Here is a 10,701-nt window from a genome sequence, read left to right on the forward strand (position 1 = left end):
AGAGAGCTGGATGAACATGCCAGCCACCAGACCGTATCCACTAGAGAGAAGGGAGGCTTTCCCCACCCTTAGAAACCTGCCTGTCAGGTGGCCTCTGGAACCATCTCTGCCAGGCCAGGCTGTGCCTCAGCTACCCTTTAGTGAAGAAAGAGGAAGGGACAGATGGTGCAAAACACAGGAAATGTACTGCCAGATCTTATCTCCTTTTCATTCGTTTGTTTGTTCGTTTTCGAGACAGGGTTTTTCTATGCGTAGCTGTGGCTGTCCTGGAAATCTCTGTGTGGACCAGGTTGGCCTTGAATTTAAAGATCTGCCTGCCCCGCCTCTGGAATGCTTGGGATTAAAGGCTTATGCACCACTGCCCAGTCCTTTTTATTCTTCTTTTCCCCTAAAGATTCATTTATTTTTATTTTATGTGCATTGGTGTTTTGCCTGCACATTTGTCTGTGAAGGTCCCAGATCCCCTGGAATTGTGAGCTGCCATGTGGTTGCTGGGAATTGAACCCTGGTTCTCTGGGGTTCAGAACAACCCCTGCTCTTAACCGCTGAGCTGTCTGCCCAGCCCCTTACTCTTTTAAAAAGGAATGTTTAGTTTTATTTCCTGTGTATTTGTCTGAACGCACATATGTGTGCCGCATGAATGCCTGGTGAAGGCAGCAGCTGTAAACAGGTGTGCACCACCAGTGTGGACGGTTCAGAGCGAACCTGGGTCCTCTAGCCAGAGCAACAAGTGCTCTTAACTGCTGGGCCATCTCTCCAGCACCTTCTTTTTGCTTTCTTGAGCCAGCTTTTCACCACGTAGCCCAGGCTGCCGTGGAACACGTAATCCCTCGCGCTCCCTATCTCCTGAGTGTTGGGGTTTCAGGCTTTGCCATCAGGCCTGCTAGGATTTTCCTTCAGCAATGTTTCTGAGGGGTTGGGCGGACTGCAGAGGCGGCGGTGGTGGTGCACGCCTTTAATCCCAGCGCCCGGGAGGCAGAGGCGAGCGGATCTCTGAGTTCCAGGCCGGCCTGGTCTACACTTGTCTCGGTCCAGGCTCCACTTTTAGCCCCACCTTCTTTGCTTCGCTCCACCAGCCCGGATGCAGCGCCGCTCGGAAGTTCTGCTCGCTCCCACCAGGGGGCGCTCGAGCACTGCTCGCAACCCGGGCGCCGGGGTTCTCGGGAGTCTGATGGCCTGGATGGAAATTGGAACTAAAAGCTTGTGCTGGAGACCAGGGGTGGGGCACTCTCCTCCGTTCCCTGTTTTCGAATCGCTGCCGTGTAAGTATCACCTTCCGGTTTCCACAATTGCAAAGAACAAACATAGACATAAATTTCATCTCAGGCACCTGGAAAACTCACGGACAGCCACAGCCCCGCAGTTGCAGGCTCTAACTCTGTCGGGGGGTGTGGGGGGGGGGCGGGGAGGGAGGAGGGGAGGACACACGGAACTCTAACCTGAGTCCCTACAAACAGCGTCCTGCGACTTGTGGCGCCGTGTTCCCACCGGGCGAGCCAGCAGGCCTGGACCTAGCCCTTGGATTGGCAGCACCACGCTGTGCTTCCTGCTCTGGCCAGCCACAGTTTGGCTCAGGCTCAGCTGAGCAGCCCAAGGCCCCGGATTCCACGGTGGGACTGGGAAGGGCTCGCCCTTGGTCTTATCTGTCATAAGTGTGCAGCAGGGCCATTTTATCCAAAGGCGTTGAGCAGAGACCGCCCTGTACATAAAGTCCAGTGTGGCCAGTGGGAGAAGTGGCCTTTGCATCTGCCAGGAAAACAGGCTGGGGAAGTGCAGGCAGTGCAGGCATTTGGCCCAGGAGGTAACAGCCACAAACTGTGGTGGGCAGATAAAGGCAGCAGCAGAGAGACATAAACCTGCTTCCAGCAGGACCCAGCAACACCTAGTCAGTGTTGGATCAAAGGCGGCCTCCACTCCTGTTGTACGGCACGGCAGAACTGCTTTCCCCTTCTATAGTCCCTTTTAAACGTCAAGAAAGGGAGGTAGTGACGGACGCCTTTAATCCCAGCACTCTGAAGGCAGAGGCAGGTGGATCTTTGTGAGTTCAAGGCCAGCTTGGTCTACATAGGGAGTAGCAGGACAGCCAGAGCTACGTAAAGAGACCTTAGTCTCAAGAAGAAGGAGAGGGAGGAAGAGGAAGAGGAGAAAGAGAAGCAGCAGCAGCGACACATGACCCCAGAGGGTAAGCTGGGTGTGGTGACACACATCATTAATCCCAATGCTTCCGAGACAAAGGCTGACAAATCTCTATGAGATCCAAGTCTCCATAGTGAGGCCCTGTTTTTAAAAAAAAATAGTATATACATATTATACACGTCTATTAGATATATAATATTATGTATGTGTGTGTGTGTGTGTAATAAACTTCAGAGAGTGGCCGAAGGGCAAAGAGGCAGACCAGGAGACAGACCCTTAGAAGCCTAAGCTAGTTTACAGGGCCAACCCCAGGGGACTCAGGGCAGGCCTAGGCATGAGCCCCAGAGGCATCGCGCAGGGCCCAGCTGATCTCACAGGGATGTCACAGAGAGAAGCTCCAGGGGCCCCCCCAGCTCCCGTCACGGCCTGCTATGCTGGTTTTCAAAACATGGAGCACCTTTGGCCCAGCCTCCCCAGGAAGGGCAGCTGAAGGCGGTAGATGTTGCTGGCTCTAGCATGCGTATCAGCAGCTAGAGACCAAAAGCCTCCCAAACCACAGCACAGTGTGCTGCCTGGAGCCCTGGCTTGCCCTTGTGCCCTGCCTCTCTCTCAGTGTTGCCTCCTCCAGGCAAACCTTGCATCATCTCCCAGGTGCCAGGTGACTGAACCACAGGGGCAACATTCTAGACAAACAGCTCTTGGACCCCAGAGGCCCACTGAAGAGGAAGCCGCCCCTGCAGGATCCAGGGCCTGCCAAGCACGTGTGGGCTGAGCCCCTGGGGTGCTGCCCTGGGCTTGAAGCTCAGCTTTGGGATGGCTCTGCAGAAGGCTAACCTCTCACTGTGTTTTGCACAGTGAGGCCCAGGGTCCAGCTTGGATCACAGCTCAGTGGCTCTGGGTGAGGAAGTGGGGTGACTCCTTCATCCCTGTCCCTGCTCAGCTCAGGATGCCTTACATCCACTTCAGAAGGGGCTGGTGCGAAATATGAGTTATCACCGGGGTCCTAGTCAGAGGCCTGGGGCAGCGTCGGTGACAGGATGGGCAGGCTCATACATGAGGTCAGCTGGTCTAAGGAAGAGGCTGGATGGCCCAGAGCGGGCAGGGAGGGGACAAAGAGAAAGGCCTGGTCCGTCCCACCCCAGATTTGAAGACTGACTTCGCAGTTAGCGTGGGGCCGCTATGTGGGAATCAGTAGACCAGCAGGGTAGAAAGGAAGAAGTATGCATGCACTCAGGGGTCCTGAGCTCAGTGATCACGAGCTAAAAGCCTGCTTAAGCTATGTAAGATCCTGTCTCAGAGCCAGTGGTGGTGGTGCACACCTTTAATCCCAGCACTTGGGAGGCAAAAAGAAAATAGGAAAAAAAAAAAAAAAAAAAAAAGAGAAAAAAAATTAGTCTCAAAAAAGTTGTTTTAAATAAAAAAAAAAAAAAACCAAGAAGTGGGTGTAATGATGTATCATTTGACCCCAGCACTTGGAACATAGACTCAGGATTAGGAGTTCAAGGTCATTCCTGACTTACAGTGAGTTAGAGGCCAGCCTTGGATACATGAGACACTCTCTCACATTTTGCTGGGTGGTGGTGGCATAAGATTTTTATCCCAGCACTCAGGAGGCAGAAGCAGGCAGATCTCTGAGTTCCAGGCCTGCCTGGCCTACAGAGTGAGCTCTAGAACGGCAGGGACAGCCCTGTCTCAAAAATCTGAAAACCAGCAGGGCGCAGTGGCACACGCTTTCAATCCCAGCACTCGGGAGGCAGAGGCAGGAGGATCTCTGTGAGTTTGAGGCCAGCCTGGTCTACAAAGTGAGCCCAGCCAAGGCTACACAGAGATACACTGTCTTGAAAACAAAACAAAACAAACAAACAAACAAACAAAAAACAAAGTGAGTCCAGGTCAGCGAGGGCTACACAGAGATACACTGTCTTAAAAACAAAACAAAACACAAAAACCCAAAGTGAGTCCAGGACAGCCAAGGTTACACAGAGAGACCCTGTCTTGAAAAACCAAACCAAACCAAAACCAAAAAAAAGAAAAAAAGTACTTGACAAGGTAGAGTTGGGGAACTGAGAGTCAGTAGGGACATTTGGGGAGGGGACTCTGGCTTCTGGTTGTGTCCAGGAGGCCCTGTGAGATACTTTGTGGAGACCCCCATGCCTGCAGCTGGAGCCTCGGAGAGGGGAAGGGGGTTACAGGAGGTGGGGGATGGGGACAGTGAAGAGAGCAGGTGAAGGCTGCAACCCAGAACTTTCCTCACAGAATGTCAGTCTGTCATCTTTCTGTTAGAAAGGGTGTGGTATACGGATCTTCAGGCTGAGGGTGATCTAGGACTCTATGTACCGGAACTCTGTGACCAGAACCCTGACTGCCGGGGGTCCTGGGCCCATTGCACCTCACGCCAACACCCTGCAGCAGGCTGTGCTGGGAGTCCTGTAGTGCCCAGAGCCCAGACAAGGCTTGTAGATGTCCTCCCCGCGTCCACTGTGCATTTGTCTTGTCCGGTGACCTCAGCTAGCTTCCCAGTGTGGAAGGGCACTTGCAAGCACACATCCCATCTTCAGCAGCCCATACCTGCTGGGCACAGGAGTATGGGAAAACTTCAGCGCTAGCAGCTCTCCTGTGTCCCCTTAGCCAGAACCCCCAGGAGCCTGGACCCCATGGAAACTTTGACAGCTGGGTGGCCTGACCTACTGCTACTGCCACAGGTGTGAGATGTTTACCTGGAAGATGTTGGAAAAGCCTAGTCTCAGGAGAGTGGGTCCCAGGGTGCCATCTGCTGGGAGATGAGGCCCCAGGATGTCAGGAACTCTCTTCCCCGAGGCAAGGCTCCAAGCTGAGAAGAGAGCTGGAGGCCAGGGGCCTGCACCAAGCAGCCCTAGACAAGCTCTCATGACCTCAGGTCCATGTCAGGCTCCCGGGTCCAGACTGGTCTATAGTATGCATGTGTTTCTATTCACTGGCCCCAGGACCCCCTTCCTGCGTATGGCCAGGTCTGTAGGTAACACCTTGTCCGGGAAGGAAAGGTTTTGGTCAGGGAACTACAAAATGGCTCAGGGCTCAGAGTTGTCTTTGGACCAGGCTGCCGCACCAGGCCACCTATTCAGGCCTCGTCTCTGGCCACCGAGACCTGCACCCTACATCCCTGTTCACTCAAGCCCTGTCATCTGTATATCTCTCGGGATCTGGGTATAGGCCTCTGCACCCTCAACCTCTTGTATCATCAGGCCCGGAACCTATGGCCTGCAGAGAATGGCAGAAGCCCAAGAAAATGGCTGTGGCCTTTGCTTAAGTTGCTTTTCCAGACTGGGCAAGAAATAGGACTGGGGACTTGTTGGGAAGGAGGGAGCAATGGTGGCCCCAGACTGAGATGCCGTAAAGGATATCTGGGGGTAGGGCTGGGGGAAGGGAACCCTCGCTTGCTGAAGCCGTTGGGCAGGACTGAGCAGTACAAGGGTGCTGGCACCGTGTTTTTCTCAGTTACCCCTCCCAGCACTCCCTGGACATACTGACAAGTGTCCACTCGCTCCTGTATGGGACAGGATCTTCAGGCATGACCCCCACAACTAGCAAAGCTTCCTTTAGGTGTAGTTTCTAACTGCCCGCCAAATTCTGAAGTTTTATGTTTTCTTTTGGGTGCATGCATGTGTGTGTGTGTGTGTGTGTGTGTGTGTGTGTGTGTGTGTGTGCGCGCGCGCGCATGTGTGCATTGGTGTTTGGCGTGTGTGTGTGTGTGCGTGTGTGTGTGTGTGTGTGTGTATGTGTGTGCATATGTGCATTAGTGTTTGGCCTGCACGCATGTCTCTGTGAAGGCGTTGGATCCAGTGGAACTGGAGTTATAGACAGTTGTGAGCTGCCATGTGGGTGCTGAGAATTGAACCTGGGTCCTCTGGAGGAGCAGCCAGTGCTCATAACAGCTGAGCCATCTCTCCAACCCCTTGGTTTTGATTTTTTTTTTTTTTCGAGACAAGGTTTCTCTGTGTAGCTGTGGCTGTCCTAGACTCACTTTGTAGACCAGGCTGGCCTTGAACTCACAGCGACCCGCCTGCCTCTTCCTCCCAAGTGCTGGGATTAATGGTGTGCACCACCATGCCCGGCTGGTTTTGATTTTTTTAAGACAGGGTCTCACTTGGTAGTTTATGAGGACCTGGACTTGGCTCTGTAGACCAGGCTGGATTTGACTTCATAGCAGCTCTCCTGCCTTGGCCTCTTGGGTCTTGGGATTATACGCACTACCATGCGTAGCTCCAAATTCTAGTTTTAGTAGGAAGACTGGTTGTGTGTGGGATGGACACCTACAAGGTTTCTTCTTTTTAGCAGGGTTTTTCTCCTGCCTGGTAACAGGTAGCCGTCCCGTCCTTTGTGCTGGGAACGTGTTATCTAAACAGAGCTACCAATAGCAGCGTCCAGCTTCCTGCCACCAGGGCCCCTTGAAATCTGAAGGAAACCCTTCAATGTCTTCTTTGTTTGTTTTTTGTTTAGTTTTTCAAGACAGGGTTTCTCTGTGCTATCTTGGCTGTCCTGGACTTGCTTTGTAGACCAGGCTGGCCTCGAACTCAGTGATCCACCTGCCTCTGCCTCCTGAGTCCTGGGATTACAGGCGTGCGCCACCACGCCCGATCAGTGTCTTTTCACAGATACCTCAGGTGCTTCTGAAACTGCAGTGCTAACTCACGATGTCCACCTCCTGTGATGAGCGCTCTAGCCGCTGATCCATCTTGCCAGCACTTATTTTTGAGACAGCTCTCTCTATGAAGCCCAAGCTGGCTTTAAACTAGACCCGGCCTCCCCAGCCAGATGGGGTGATCATTGTGCTGGGCTCACTGGGCGTTTTTTGACATCCCTTCCTTTCCATGTAATTGTAGTGCCCCGCATACCGGATGTCTGGTTTGTAACTGAAAGTAAGTGTTCAAAAGGGTCAGGGTTAGAAGCAGGTGGGGAAGAGTGGGCCCAGGGCTAATCCTCCGTGAGTGAGCTGGGGAGAAAGAAAGAAAGAAAGAAGACCAGCCTATGAGCACTACCTGCCTGCTTCCCGACTCCCGGGGAGAGATGTGCCCCTGGAGCTTAGGACTGTGAGTTGCATGGGTCCTGTCCAGGTGGCCTTAGCAGAAATGGGCGCTGATAATTATGCTGAGGTGCGTGAAGTAGGTCCGAGGGTCTCCTCACGAGCTGTGGCCCCATTCTTTCACCAAGCCCTGCCTTTGGAAGCCCACAGGAACCAATTAGCACTTGTCACCTACATTCTGAGTCCCTGGGCACCATCACATGTCCCTCCTCTCTTTCCTTCCTCTTCTCAGTGCTGGGAGTTGGGGGCGGGGGCAGGCTGAAGTCTCACTTACGGGAAGTGATGATGGGATAGCTGTGTGGTGGAGAAACTGACAGTTCTCAGCAGGACAGGGATGGATGCCCATGGGGCCTGAAGCCAGCCATGACAAAGGGACTTTACTGGACACTACCTTGCTCTTTTACCAGATCTGGAAATCTAGAAATGTTCCTTGGTGTTTCAAGCCTCTTCAAAGCCTGGTTTGGAGCAAGGGACCAGGGCACTGCCTTGCTCTGGGTCCTGGTCACATGCCTAGATTGTTTGAATAATTCAGGTTTAAGAAGACCTACTTTCCTGTTAGGCCATTTCCTGCTGAAGAGCAGGTGGGGGAGGGGCATCTGAATTATACATCCATACTCCCTGGGTTTTAGAGGAGGCTGGGCACTGAGCCAGCCCCTGGGCACTGCTTCCACCCTAGAGGCAGACTCAGTCCTGCAGCCACTGCTAATGGGCCCTCGGCTGGTCACATCTGACTGGGTGTGGCTATGGACTTGCCAGCTGCCTTCTGAGACGTTTCCTGAGAAGGGAGTGTGCCTGGAAAATTAGGAGAGGCCTGGACTCTGGGCTGGAGGCAGGGATCCCTCAGAGTGCTGTCTAACTGTGGAAGGGGCTGGGCAGCAGTGTGGGAGCCATGAAACTCAAGAGGCCTGGGCTAACGGGGGTGGTGGTGGGTGGTGGCGGTGGTGGAGGGTTGTGGACGGAGAAGGTAGCTTCAGACCCTCGGGGATACAAAAGGGAAGGCTTTTTATCATGTTCAGGGCAGGACCTGCGAGGTGGAGAGTGACCAAGGTCCAGGGCCAGCGCTTCCTGCCGCCTGGGGAGTGCACATATCAGGGAGGGGTGGGGCCAGGAGGCAGCCTGAGGCTTCTGCTAGGGATCTGAGAATCAGGGGCTAGCCCCTCCCCTCTTCCTTCCTTCCCTCAACTTTGGCCCCTAACACCCTGTCCATAAACACATCTGTCATGACTTCAGCAAACTTGCTGTGGGGCAAGTTCCAGGGAAGGCTCTGCCCCACCCTCCTCAGTCACTGAGCCCGGGGAGCGTATGGAGGCACAGTGGCCGAAGCTCAGAGCCCGGGGAGGCTAACCCTGGGCTGCATAGCAAGATCCTGTCTCTAAACCAACAGCCACCCATATCAACCACGTTAGGCTCAGTGTCCTCGGTGGGGACCCTACTCATGGGCTGACAACAGCTGGGAGCAGAGGTGGCTCACGGGACAGGGGAGATCCATAGCCTAAACCAGTCCGCTCCCTCCCCTGGAACCATAGGGCTCTGCAGAGATAACTACACTTTGGGCTAACTGCCTCTGTCCGTTTCCCTTCTATACTTCCTACTTCTTCCTCTTTTCATGTCTACTTTGAGTCCTTTACCAGGGACGTCCTGAAGGGCGGACACGAGGCCTGCTGGCGTGTGATGACCACCTTAGACTCTGAGGCCACCTGACGACACACAGAAGCCCTGACCCTCTGATTTTCTACTGGTACTGGACTGTCCTCGTGCTCCAGCCCTTCTCCGTGGAACTGGCAGGAGAGGAGCCTGGGGCCCAGCAGTGACCTTGTCCCTCCCCCCCCCCCACCCCCGTAGTGATCGTTCTGGTTGCTGGGTCTTGGCCCTCCACTCCAAACTCGGAATGCCACTTAGATTCATTTCTTGTCAGGCCGTAAATATTGTCCAGCATCCTCTGGGGGTGGGGCATGTGTGGTGGCTGAGCAAGTCTTCACAGGAGTCACAGAAAAGAGCCCGGCCAGACTGCTGGGGATAGGCCACTCACACTCGAGAAATGAAGCTGGCAATGGATGTTCTCTTAGGACCGGGCCAGCAAGGGCTTGGGAACAGCTGTGCAGAAGTGACAGCGCCAAAGGCCTGGCCTTCACAAGGTTATGGACCAGAACCTTCTGAGAAGATGGAGTCACAGTGACAGTAGACAGGACAGGGCGACAGGGAACCCTGGACTCTTGTCAGGAGAGGGTGGACTGATAGCTTCAAGTAAAAGACAGGCACGAATGAAAGAAAGTCAGGCCTTGGTCAGATGGGGTGAAGGACGTGGAAGCCCAGGGATCAGAGGCCCCGGGTAGGCCGACAGCAGGGGTGGCTACATTTGAGGTAACTGGAGCCAGGCTTCCTACTCTCAGAGCGGGTCACTCACAAGGAAGGAAGCCTACGCAGGGACCCTACAGTGTTTTGCAGAGATCTGTACACTTAGTGTGCTCAAGAAAAGCACACACAGCTGGGTGTGGTGGCGCAAGGCTTTTTTAATCCCAGCACTCGGGAGGCAGAGACAGGCATGTCACTGTGAGTTCAAGGTCAGCATGGTCTACAAAGTGAGTCCAGGACAGTCAAGGCTACACAGAGAAACCCTGTCTCGAAAAACCAAAACAACAACAACAAAAAACAAAAACAAAAAACCAAACCAAACCACACACATGTCCAGTATATAAATGTATTTTCATTTATAAATGTGTCCCCCCCGCAGGGTGTCTGCTCAGCAACTGCATTTAGTAGCATTGAATCTGCAGCATCTGAATCTACACGTCACTGCCCACTCGCAGGAGCTGGGACTCCTGAAATGATGTGTCAGTTGAGTGAGGGCTGGCACAGGGAAAGCCTATGAAGAAAGTATGAGGCTGAACAAAGCCAGGGACAGTCCCCCCCCCCCCCCCCCCCCGCGACAGGAGTTCTCTGTGTAGCCTTGGCTGTCCTAGACTCGCTTTGTAGACCAGGCCTGCCTCTGCCTCCCGAGTGCTGGGATTAAAGGTGTGCGCCACCACATTTCTATGGCCTGGCAGGAAGCACCCAGGGACACGGAGGGGAAACTGTGGAGCCCACCCAAAGGCTGCTTCAAGAAGCAATAGGGAGGGCGAGGCAGGCCTGGCTGCACGGTGCACAGGAGTGAACAGGAGTGGGAGCTAGCAAGCATGAAGAAGGAAAAGCCTTCTCTCGCAAGCACGGAGAGGTGCCAGGTCCCAGAGGCCAACGTGGGAGCCAGGCTGAGATGCTGAGATGAGGCCGCCGGAGGGTTGCGGCCCTGGCTTAAGAGAGGCTAGTGCAGCCTGGAGGAAGTTAAGGGAGGCCCTGAGCCTCTTCTGGAAAGGACAGAGCGGGAGTGACAGGAGAGAGAGGCAAGATGGGACCTGACCGAATGAATGGCTGGTCTTAAAGATTCTGGGAGTTACTCCCAGACCACCTTCCGGTCCCACCCGGCTACTCTCGCCTCGTCTAGGCCGCTCCCGCTCGCCCTCCGGCCCTCC

Source organism: Acomys russatus, chromosome 29, assembly GCF_903995435.1.
Source record: "Acomys russatus chromosome 29, mAcoRus1.1, whole genome shotgun sequence".
NCBI classification, from domain to species: Eukaryota; Metazoa; Chordata; class Mammalia; order Rodentia; family Muridae; genus Acomys; species Acomys russatus.